Here is a 10,677-nt window from a genome sequence, read left to right as displayed (position 1 = left end):
AGTGGCGGAAACGGGCTTCCATACTATAGACATGGTTACTAGTATTTTCTTGTTTTTTTCCTGGTATTATTATTTCCGACACCCCTTGAACACATTTTGATTTTCCGTAGTTCAGTGAATGCAACAAAAGCACGTTGCTGCATTAAGCTAGGCAAAAGGGAGCAAGACCAGTGTTGCCAACTCCTCAGTAAGGAAAATCGCTATTGGTTGTCCTAAAAGTCGCTAGAAGTCGCTAAATGACGTCATCACCTAATTTGCATAATTGGTCATGCTAATGTAATTGTAACCTACGCTGCTGGAGAGAGAAATAACATCGTGGACGAGACATAAAGTGAGCAAAAAACGTCCTAAATGCATTTCGAATTTATTTAGAACTACAAATTAAATTTATTTTAGCAATTATTGTTTTTTGTAATGTCACAATTCCAACCCTGCTCCTTAATCCGGGCTTGGACCGGCAAAAGTGACCCGAAATAGGCACTCTGGTGGAGTTACTTTGTGTGTGTGTTTATAAGTAGTTTTAAACCTGATCCACAAAACAGCATAAGAGTAAAAGAAGAACTGACTGCGTTACAGCACCCGCTGCTTGTTGAGAGTAAAAGCCATATGCGCGTTCACATCTTTTTTTTAGCGACTTTTCTTAGCAAAAAAGTCGCTAGGGGGTCTGAAAACTCGCTAAATATAGCGACAAAGTTGCTAACTTGGCAACACTGAGCAAGACACCCGAGAGCAATTAACAAGCTACACAAGGCCTTTATGTGTTTTACTCTCGACCAAAACCAGGCAGAGCGTGTGTTTGTTTCTTGGGAACTCCGGTGAGTTACTAGAGATGATAAGTTAGCAGGAAAACTTATGCTAATTTTACATGTGGTAAACACTGCAACAGTGCGAAGTCTGTATTGTCTAAAAAAAAAGCTAAAACCAGTCGGAGTACTTGAATTGTGTGTGAAATGGAGTGTCGTATTTTATTTTATTGTCTATTTGATTGGGCATCTTCACAAATGTGCAAAACTAACGCAGGATGCACTTTTCTTTTAGCCATAAATGTTGTCCAATGCTTTTTCTGCACTTTGTGGAAAAGTGTATTAATTCATGTAAATAAGTTATTTAAAACTAGTTACGTTACAAACATTTCATGATGTGATTAAATATGCCTTAAAAAGGGGTATGTAAATACTATTGTAATGCTGTAAAGCAATACAAATGGAATTCATAGAAACAGAACAATGTTAAAACAACAGTGTACTTGATTTTGAAAACTTTATGAGATCTCGTTTTATTTAGAAAAACTGTTAAGAACTATTTTGTTTAATTCTCTGTACTGCATGTGCAGACTGGTTTTTTGTGATCCTGGATCTGAAGTGGTTCTGGATATGGATGGCGAGCCAGACCCTGTGACAACTCTTGGCGAATCCAAAAGCAGTGTGGCCAGCTGTTCTGGATGCAGGAGTAGAGCTACAGTCTGAATTACTTCGAATCGCAGGATTTCAGATAAGCAAGAGCAAAAACTGCTTACTTCATACGGATTGTTTCTCTGGGAAACTATTGAACTCCCAATACCCTGCTCATCAGGAGTCAGGTCTAAAGAGACTACTTATTTTATTTTGTTTTGTTGTTATTTTCAAAAGAGCGCTCTTCTCTGTTGATCTTGTGTTAATTTTCTATGCTGTTTACATTGGGTTATTGCACCACTGTAACATTGTAATAAATCTGCCGGCTGTTCAACACTCAATTCTCTCAAATTTATTTTACTCCTCTCGAATCTAGTCTATAAGCTTAACCCTACTATACTAAGCAGGTGTTACAACAGCATGTAAAAATATAAAGATAAGCTCTGGCGGACATGGTTCTATAGTAGGTCTTAAAGGGTTAAATCATTTTAATTTGTCAATTTAACAACCCAACCTGGTCCATATTGAAACTTAAAATGAGATGCAAATGTGTGTTGCCTACCTCATAAAGGTAGAGCAGGGCATCTACTAGCCAGGAGGTTGGTGGTTCAATTCCTTCCTGTTCCAGTTTGCATGCCAAAGGTATCTTGGGCTAGATACTGAACCCTGAGCTTCTCCCAGTGCATTCATCAGAGTGTGAATATGAGATGGAAAGCACACTGAGTGTTTTTGTAGTATGTAAGAACCAGTCCATTTATTATTTTTTCAAAAACACCTCTGAAGGGGTCTTTGGACCCTGACCATTGTGGAAATCTCATTACATATCATTTTTATGTTTGATTTGATCGAAGTTTGACACCGGATGGCCTTCCTGGTGCAACCCTTCACATTTATCCAGGCCTGGGACAAAGAGTACACAGGTTTGTGATGTACAGGGAACAGCATTACAAAGCAGGAAACAGGTTTGACCTCTGTTAACCGAGGTCAAACCTGTTTCCTGTAGCCAGACATAAACATGCTTTGTAATGCTGTAAAGTTCAACATTTTAGGATGAGAATCTAGAGGCACTGATTTGCTGTTGGAGTCTTAAGTGAAAGAAAGAGAAACTGCAGTTTTTGCAGTTTCCTAAACACTGGTTCCGGTTTCAGCCAGAACAGGGACAGCTCCTGAGTTTTACCAGGTCTGGCTCGGTTAAAGGGGAAACACAGGAGTCTATATGTACAGTAACACTGCTGACTCTCCTGAAAATGGCCACAGATACATACTGGTGTACATCCTGCGAACTACAGCCCTATACAGAGGACTTTGACAATAATGATAGAATATTTAGGCCATAATGATGTGGCAAGTCAGCACTACTGATAGTTTCTAGCATGTGACAACATAAAATCCTCTGAGGTGCAGCATGTTTCCCACAGACCCTATCAGAAGACATAAAAACTAAATGCCTCTAAAGCGTGCCTTTGAGACGCATCTTTGCACTGAATTTTCACAGACCGCTCCAACAACACACCCATGCAGCTTTAAAACTGAAACAATGAACCTGAACACTCACAGGAGAAGTCCTCTTTAGCTCTCTGACCTCCCAGGTTGTCTGACCTGCTGTTGACTGCTGTTTAATTTGCCTCATGAAGCCATCTCTGACCTGACTCTGTGTGTTACTGACTCATCAGCAAGAAGGGCTGTGGTTTGGTTTTTTATAGTGATGGAGCGAGAGTCAATAACACTGTTTTTCTTTGTCTCACACACACACACACACACACAGATTGCTGTGCGAATGGACAGCATGTGACATGAAGCACCTGTTGACAACAATAAATCCCCGTGTGCACCCCTTACTCCTGTGCTGCGTCTTCTCCCAAAAGTCAAAAACTTTAGTGCTCTCCGCTCCCATGTCCCCGCACTCCCCGTGCTCACTGACCTCCTGTGCTCCACTCTCCTCCTGGGGGAAACAACAGATGCAGCCATAAGGACACACACACACTCGCAAGCATGCACTAACTGACTTAACTCTGAGCTGACACTAATGTGGAGTCTCACAGTGTCGAGGAGCGCTCAGCCAAACTGTTAAATAGCTCCCCAACGAGGCTTGATCAGCTCCAGGTGTGTGTGATTCTCCTCCGCAGGTGTGGCCAGGCTCCTGGCTGACACACCAACCAGGCCTGAAGAACCGGTGCTCTGTCACGCCCACACCCACCCACCTATACACAAACACATGGAAACAAAGGACAGCAGCACCGAAAATACACATGTCCATACTTATTCAAAAACCCTGGGTCCTTCAGACCCGTGCCCGTGACAATATAACCACATAGGGGGAGTCCACCAAATCATCGAGCACTTAAAGTAGCATTATTCAGTAGAGACACTAGGAAATCCACAGAACTCCACAGAACTGTACACCAAACTCTCAGGGTTTTGAGAGTTTGTATATTTTTTGTATTGTGATTCATGTTAAAGATTCTCTTTGTTCATCTTAGTTTATTCCATAGTGCCTAGCGTTCTAGTTTAGGTTTCCTGTATTCTGTTTAGTTCCCTGAGTATTTAATATGTTTCCCTCATGTAGTTGCCCTCTGTGTCTCCCTCTGTGTGTCTGTGTTTATATTATGGTGTTAGTTCTGGTGCCGTGTTCCCACTTCTTGTGTTCTGTGTTTTCTCATCCTGTCATGTGCTCCTCCTGTTCTCTTTCCCCCTCCAGGCTGTCTGTGTGTACTTCTTATTTTACTTTGAAGGTCTGTGTCTTATGTTAGTGTATTCTGCTTTGCGTCTGATTTCTCTGATTTCTCCCAGCTATGTTCCTCTCCTGTGTCCCATTCCCTCATTGCTCCTGTGAATATTTAAGCCCTGTGTTCTCTTCTGCTTGTTGCTGGTTCGTCTGTGTTGTCTCCCCGCGTTCCTTCCTGTGTTCCTTCCTGTGTTCCATTCATTCACTCCCTTAGCCTGTAGCTCGGCCAGAAGCTCAGCCATTAGCGCAGCGTGCTGCTCAGCTATTAGCTGTTCAGTATTCAGCTCAGGAGATAGTTTCATCATTAACTGTTTTACCAGCTCCATCAGTAGTTCAGTCTCCTGTGCAGTTGCCCCTAGTTCAGTCTCCTGTCTTTAATGAGGGGTCCGAGGAACCGCTCCAGCCGTCCGCTATCGCTGAGGGGTCCGAGGAGCCGCTTCCACAATTTGTGTCCACTGACAGCTCAGAGTCCACTCAGCCACCTCCTGCTTCTGGTCCTACCTCACCTAGTCCTGCGGTGGCCATGCTGCCACCTTGTCCGTGTCTGGCTCAGCCTGCTCGACCTCGCCCACGTCCAGTTCGGCGTCGGTGGCCACTTTCCAGGCCGCTGACTGGACCTCTTCGCCGGCGCAGACAGCCTTCGGACCTGCTCTATCGCCGCTGTCTTCTACACGGCTGGCCTCCTGAACTGTTTCCATGCCGCCATTGTCTTTCGCGTGGTCCGCCTCTGGATTTGCTTCGTCTGTGTCGCCACCGCAGCCATCCGCAAGTCGGCCTCTAGAACTGCTAGAACTAAATATATTATATTTAGTGCTGTCAGTGTTACTCTTGTTAAAATGACATTAATGGCTTAACTGCATTAATGCGGCAAATCTCTGTTAGTGAGTTAGCGCGGATCGCCCCGTGCATGGGACTGCACAGCGTCAACGCGTTAGCGTGGTTAGCTTAAAAGGGAGAAGATCACGTTTAATTGGTTATAACACGGGGTCAGAAATGTGAGTCCCGACATTTATGGTATCCACAGAAACCACTGAATCCCAGCTAAAATCTCATCTAAACCATTTCTACAACCACCAAACACAACAAAAACAAGCCATGAGTAAAAGAGCAGTTACAAAAAAGTAAGCTAAAAAAACAAAACTGAACCAGAATTTCTTCAGACTTCATGTAACCGGCTAAAGAAAGGCTATTTAGCCTTCAGAGCTATCACCGATTCCAAACAGCAAGTTTCACCACACTCTGACCAAAATTCACTGACAGATCCACAAAAGAAGACCACAAAAACGCACAGTGGCGCAAATGCGCTAAGACAGAAATTGGCTTACAATCCCGATTTCCTCCGTTATTTTCGCCATTAGCCGATAGGCTCATGATTATCACCAGCTACCACAGCTAACTAGCCGCATCAGAGCCACTTTCGTCAACAACCTCCTTGCAACTTCTGGTTGGTTGAAGTGACGTGAACGTGGCATTGTTACTGTGATTCTATTGGCTCAAACTATTGAAAAGAGGTGTCAAACATGGAAATTGGCCAAAGAAACCAAAGTTACAGCCCCTCAGAGTTTAAAGGGACAAAGGTCAATTAAACAATCCATGCCCATTAGTGATGGGATTTCCGGCTCTTTTTAGAGAACCGGCTCTTTCAGCTCGGCTCACTAAAAAGAGCCGGCTCTTCAGGTTGTTCACGTCAAAGACTCTAAGAGCCATTTCGTTCGCGCCCGACACATCACTAATGCCCATGGCAGAAAAGGCCCATTGCCATGTGAATGTGTGGTTAATTCTTCAAAAATATTCAAAACAAGCATTTTTAGGCCTGTTAATAAAATTAAATAATTTCTGCTCTTTAATACCCAGATAGCAAGGAGACATTGAACAGATGTTGATTTTCCATCTGAACCATCAGAATCGTCATGCTTGAAATGTCAACAGAAAACCAATGTTGAAACAACATTGAAATACTGATGAAACCTGACACTGACATTGAAATAACATTGATTCACTGTTGTTCTGTCATCGCTGATTGTTGATCTATTTATAGTTGACAAGGTGACAACAATCACGTTGAAAAACCATTGATTTATGGTTTCGCGGGAAATTAAAGCTGCTACCACTTGGACTATTCCATAGCCCCCCCTCTCACAGTGGTACATCCCTTCAGGTAACCATTGTCTTGTACAGTAGAGCGGGACATTAGATTTACTCTCAGCGGAATTGACCGGAGAAGGCATCAGTTCATGCACTGCACTGGCCTGCACCACGATTAATATAAGGTAAGAATGAATGACTTTTGTTCTATTCGTTATTTCCACGGTTGCATTTGAATAACAGTAAAAAACAAACAAACTTGTTAATGTAAAGTTTCGGACAAAATGTGGGAGCCCGAAATTGTGTCTACTTTCATCTTACAATCCGGCAACAAATAAATTGCACTGCGAACAAAGTCAACAAAGAAAACATTTTCGTTTCATACTTTTCCGTTATATTCCCTTACAAAGCTAGCTAGCTAGCTTTAACGCTTCGAGGGTTCCTTTGTTCTTGCCGTCGCCTCGGCGCTTGACCCAGACTTTTGCTCTGTAGTTGCTTTTTAGCATAGTACTACAAAAAATTGTAAATCTGTGATATATGATTGATAAACGTAAAGGTAACTGTATAAATGTGTTCAATGACTTTGTTACTTTTAATGATTGGAGAGCACCCGCTTCGATTCGCACTCAATTCAAACTTTACGTTGCACGCTCACCTAACTTTACGTTGCACACTCACCTACCTTGCGTTTGCACCTTTTGTCCACACGTAAACTGCGTTTTATTATTTATTTATTAGTTTTTCGCCTCTCACTGCTTAAGCCATTAATCTTTCTGGAATTGTTTTTTTAAACAGATGCGACCTCACAAAAGATATTAGCTGCTGTCAGACCTGACGACAGCTGTTAACGAACTCCGTGAGGAGGTCAGAGCCATCCGCCATCCCTGCTGAAATGAATCGGTAGATGCTGGGGTACTGCCTCTGGATTTGCCCTTGCACAACATTGAGGAGCTAAACAATGCAGAGGCAGCTCTTCAATCATAAGAGGCAAATAAGGCAATGGTAAGTATATAAAGGTTATGTACACTTTGTAACTATAAAGTGTAATAGCTGTCAGATGTGATTTAAATACATAACAACGGCCTGTTGATTAAACACACAAGCACTTGCATACACATTTAAGACATGAGACACGCTAATTCCATCTCTTAAAATGTGTCTATAGGTGAGACGCTTTGCCTTGATTGGAGGGACCACACTGGAGGTGCGAGTCCGCCGTGTAATGGCTTATGCCATTACAATTGAGCTGGCCTCGGTACTCAACTGGGCAGGGAAAAAAACCAAGGACCAGACAAAGCAAAAAATGGCATTTAAAGATACAGCGCTCTGCAAATGCATATATGGTGGTAAGTTTTACAGTTTTTTTGCTATATTACTTTGTCTTTCTTAATAACAAGACTTTCATGTCCGGTTAATCTGGAGATGGAGTCTTTGGTCTTTGGCTTGTTTAGTCCTCGGGTTGTAGTTTGTACAGCCCGAGGACCCCATGTTTATTTTGTTTTAAAGGCTACACGGCACACCATGCTAAGACTTATCACTTTTTCCGCTCATAGCTCTTTGGGAATCAAATGCGGCAGTTTGCAGATTTACGCCTGGTGACTTTCATGTTTATCAGCCTAGGAGTTTACATACTTTCTCCCCGCTGAAGACAGTTAACAAGAGCTTATTCATGTGCTCTAATTCACTTTTTTTGTTTGTGTGTGTGTATTTTTTTCCTAGATGGCCTGACGCAGCAGTTAGGGGCAAACTCTATGTCCGAGTTTGTCTTTGCACAAGCAGTGCAGAAATGGCTCCGATACGCCCCAGATCGTATGGGTATGGGTGGTGCAGGACGCACATCATGCATCCCCATCCCAGAGTAAAAAATTACAAACTTCTGTGAAACATATAAATGTAAATAGGAAACTGTCTTTTAATAAAGTATTTAGCAAACGAAACACGCCTATTGACCTTTTTTTGTTTATTTTTTTTCTCTGTTACATCACATGCAATGCTTTCTTATTTTAGGATATTAATATTGACATGATACATTGTGAGACATTTGTTGTTTTTTTTTATAAAGGGTGTCCAATTTGAGGAATAAGTACAATTATGTGTTTAGGTGGTTTAAGTATTGATGGAAACATGCAGTAGTTTAGTATTGGTTAAAATACTTATAAAGAAAGGTACACTGAAAAAAAGGGATTGGCCAGCTCTTGGATTTACATAAGCATCTTGCGTGTATTTAACACAATTGCCTCATGCTTTAAAGTTAAGTGTAACTATATAGTGTAGAAACTACATGATATGCAGAGAGGGTAGATTAAATTGTTCATATCATGTTCAAGTGAAGTAAGTCAATAATATAGCAATGTTAAATCCCGCGACACTGCACGGGATTTCAGTCTCGCACTCTTTGGATCGTGGTTTCAGGAAGGCATCCATCTCAGTCAAGTCGAGCAGCCACCTCTACTTTTTTTGGTATACCAAAAAAAGTAAATTGGGTGGTTGTTACATTAAAAAAGTCTACCTTGTAATTTGAACACAATAATTTCATGTTTCTATGAACGTAATTAAATCATGTAGGATTTGCATAGAATTCAAAAACTTAATTTGTTCCTGTTGAGATGACATGATACAATCTAGTAAGAGTGGTTAGTTGCTGAACTCATGAAATTCACAAGATCGCACAAGATTTCAAACTGCAGGAAAATCAGTGGAGTTATAAGAGGCAGAGAACTACACACACACCACGTGCATGCTATTGCTATTTATTGTGGATTAACCTTTCAAGGACAAAAACAAAAAAATTCTGCATCAAATACAGGAAATCATAGCTTTCCTGTATTTCCTAGATTGTTGGCATGGTGGTTAGTGCTGTTGCTTCACAGTAAGAAGGTCCTGGGTTCAAATCCACATTCTGGCTAGTTTGCAGTGGCTTCTCTCTGGGTATTCTGGTTTCCTCCCACAGTTAAAAGTCATGCAGTTATTAGAGTTAGGGTTAACTGGTGATTCTAAATTACCCGTGAATGTAAGTGCACGTGGTTGTTTGTTTCTATGTGAAAGACTGGTGAGCTGTCCAGGGTGTACCCTGCCTCGTAACCTATCACTTCAGGGTTATTTCCCAGCTCTCCTGCAACCCAAAGGATGGTAGTCATTATAAATCCATTCAATTTTTATGGTAACCAGGATCTAGACTTTGTTGAACATTATGTAATATGAAGACAACATGTAGTATTTAAGTGACCAAGTAGTATTGGGGTAAAAGTTATTGAATAGTGTTGAAATAAAATGACAAAATTGTGAAGGATTAAAATATTCCAAGAGCTCAACTTACTTCATCTGAACATGTTTCAATCGCATTTTAGGAACACAAAATGCACAGGTTTATTGAATATGAAAAAGTTGTGTTGATTTAACTCAGTTGTTTAAGTTTCTGCCAAAGCAAAACATTTGTGTGCAACAAATGTCCACTATTGAATCAAGTAAATCCAACATGGCCTTTTTTTCAGTGTAGATTTCCAGTCATGATTTAACTGTTGTTTTAATAAAAAGCAACTGTGCGAAAGAGGTGGAAAATCAACACCATAGCTCAACAGTGTTTGAATATCAGAATCTGACATTGTTTCAATGTCAGGTTTCAACATTGATTCAACATCAAAACCTGACGTTGTTTCAACATTAAAAAAGGGTGCAAGAGTGACGTTAGGTCAACGTCACACTTCAACGTTGGTTCAATGACGTCGCCTGATATTGACTCCACGTTGTTTCAATGTTTCCTTGCTATCTGGGTACCTAAAAAATTCAACTGACATGGTGTCCAATGCGCGCCAAAATTTGACTTTTTTTGTACAACGTCTGGGTATTTATGTATTGACAGTGCTGTAATTTTTCACTGTTTCACTTTAGAAACATTTGCACAGATGATGTTTATAGTCTGGTTACTGAATTTCTGGAATAAAATGTGAACTGAAGCATATTTTTAACAAGGTTAAATGCTAAAATATAAATAAATAAATTAGGCAAGGAAAAAAATCTACTTACCTTTTCTGTGTTCCAGTCTCAGTAACTTTGACACAGTAATATCTGCTGCAATATTTACAACTCTGATGAAATTTCACAAATGTTAGCTTTATTTTGATACCAAGATTGTATACACAGGGTTTGCAATTGCAGAAAAATGCTCAATTAATTTTGGGCATTTCATTTTTGAAGAAGAAGCAGGGTTCGTACTGGTGCTTGAAATCCTTGAAAATGCTTGAATTTTAATGTTGTCTTTTCAAGGTTTGAAAAGTGCTTGAATTTCAGATGTGGTGCTTAAAAGTGCTTGAAAATGTAACTGTATTTCATTCAGAACAAATAACTATCTGATTGAATAGTTTTCTTATCAGATAGAGAAATAAAATGAGTCGCAAAATGTAAAAGCAAAATTTCCCCGCCTGGGCTGCCTTGCGTCTGTGTCAACGTGTGACCCCGCCCCTCCCTCGGCCAGTCGGG

At 40.9% G+C, this 10,677-nt stretch overlaps 1 long non-coding RNA gene across 1 annotated transcript; it reads left to right on the top strand.

Moving 5' to 3' along the window:
- Window positions 1–6,116: 6,116 nt before the first annotated feature.
- On the top strand, window positions 6,117–8,239 carry LOC146502176 (uncharacterized). The gene is made up of 3 exons (XR_014869440.1): window positions 6,117–7,203; window positions 7,367–7,547; window positions 7,921–8,239. It is a non-coding gene; the product is annotated as an uncharacterized LOC146502176 (long non-coding RNA).
- The last annotated feature ends 2,438 nt before the right edge of the window (window positions 8,240–10,677 follow it).

This window comes from Neolamprologus multifasciatus, chromosome 15 (genome assembly GCF_963576455.1).
Source record: "Neolamprologus multifasciatus chromosome 15, fNeoMul1.2, whole genome shotgun sequence".
Taxonomy (NCBI): Eukaryota; Metazoa; Chordata; class Actinopteri; order Cichliformes; family Cichlidae; genus Neolamprologus; species Neolamprologus multifasciatus.
This window is presented reverse-complemented; position numbering and strand designations above follow the sequence as displayed.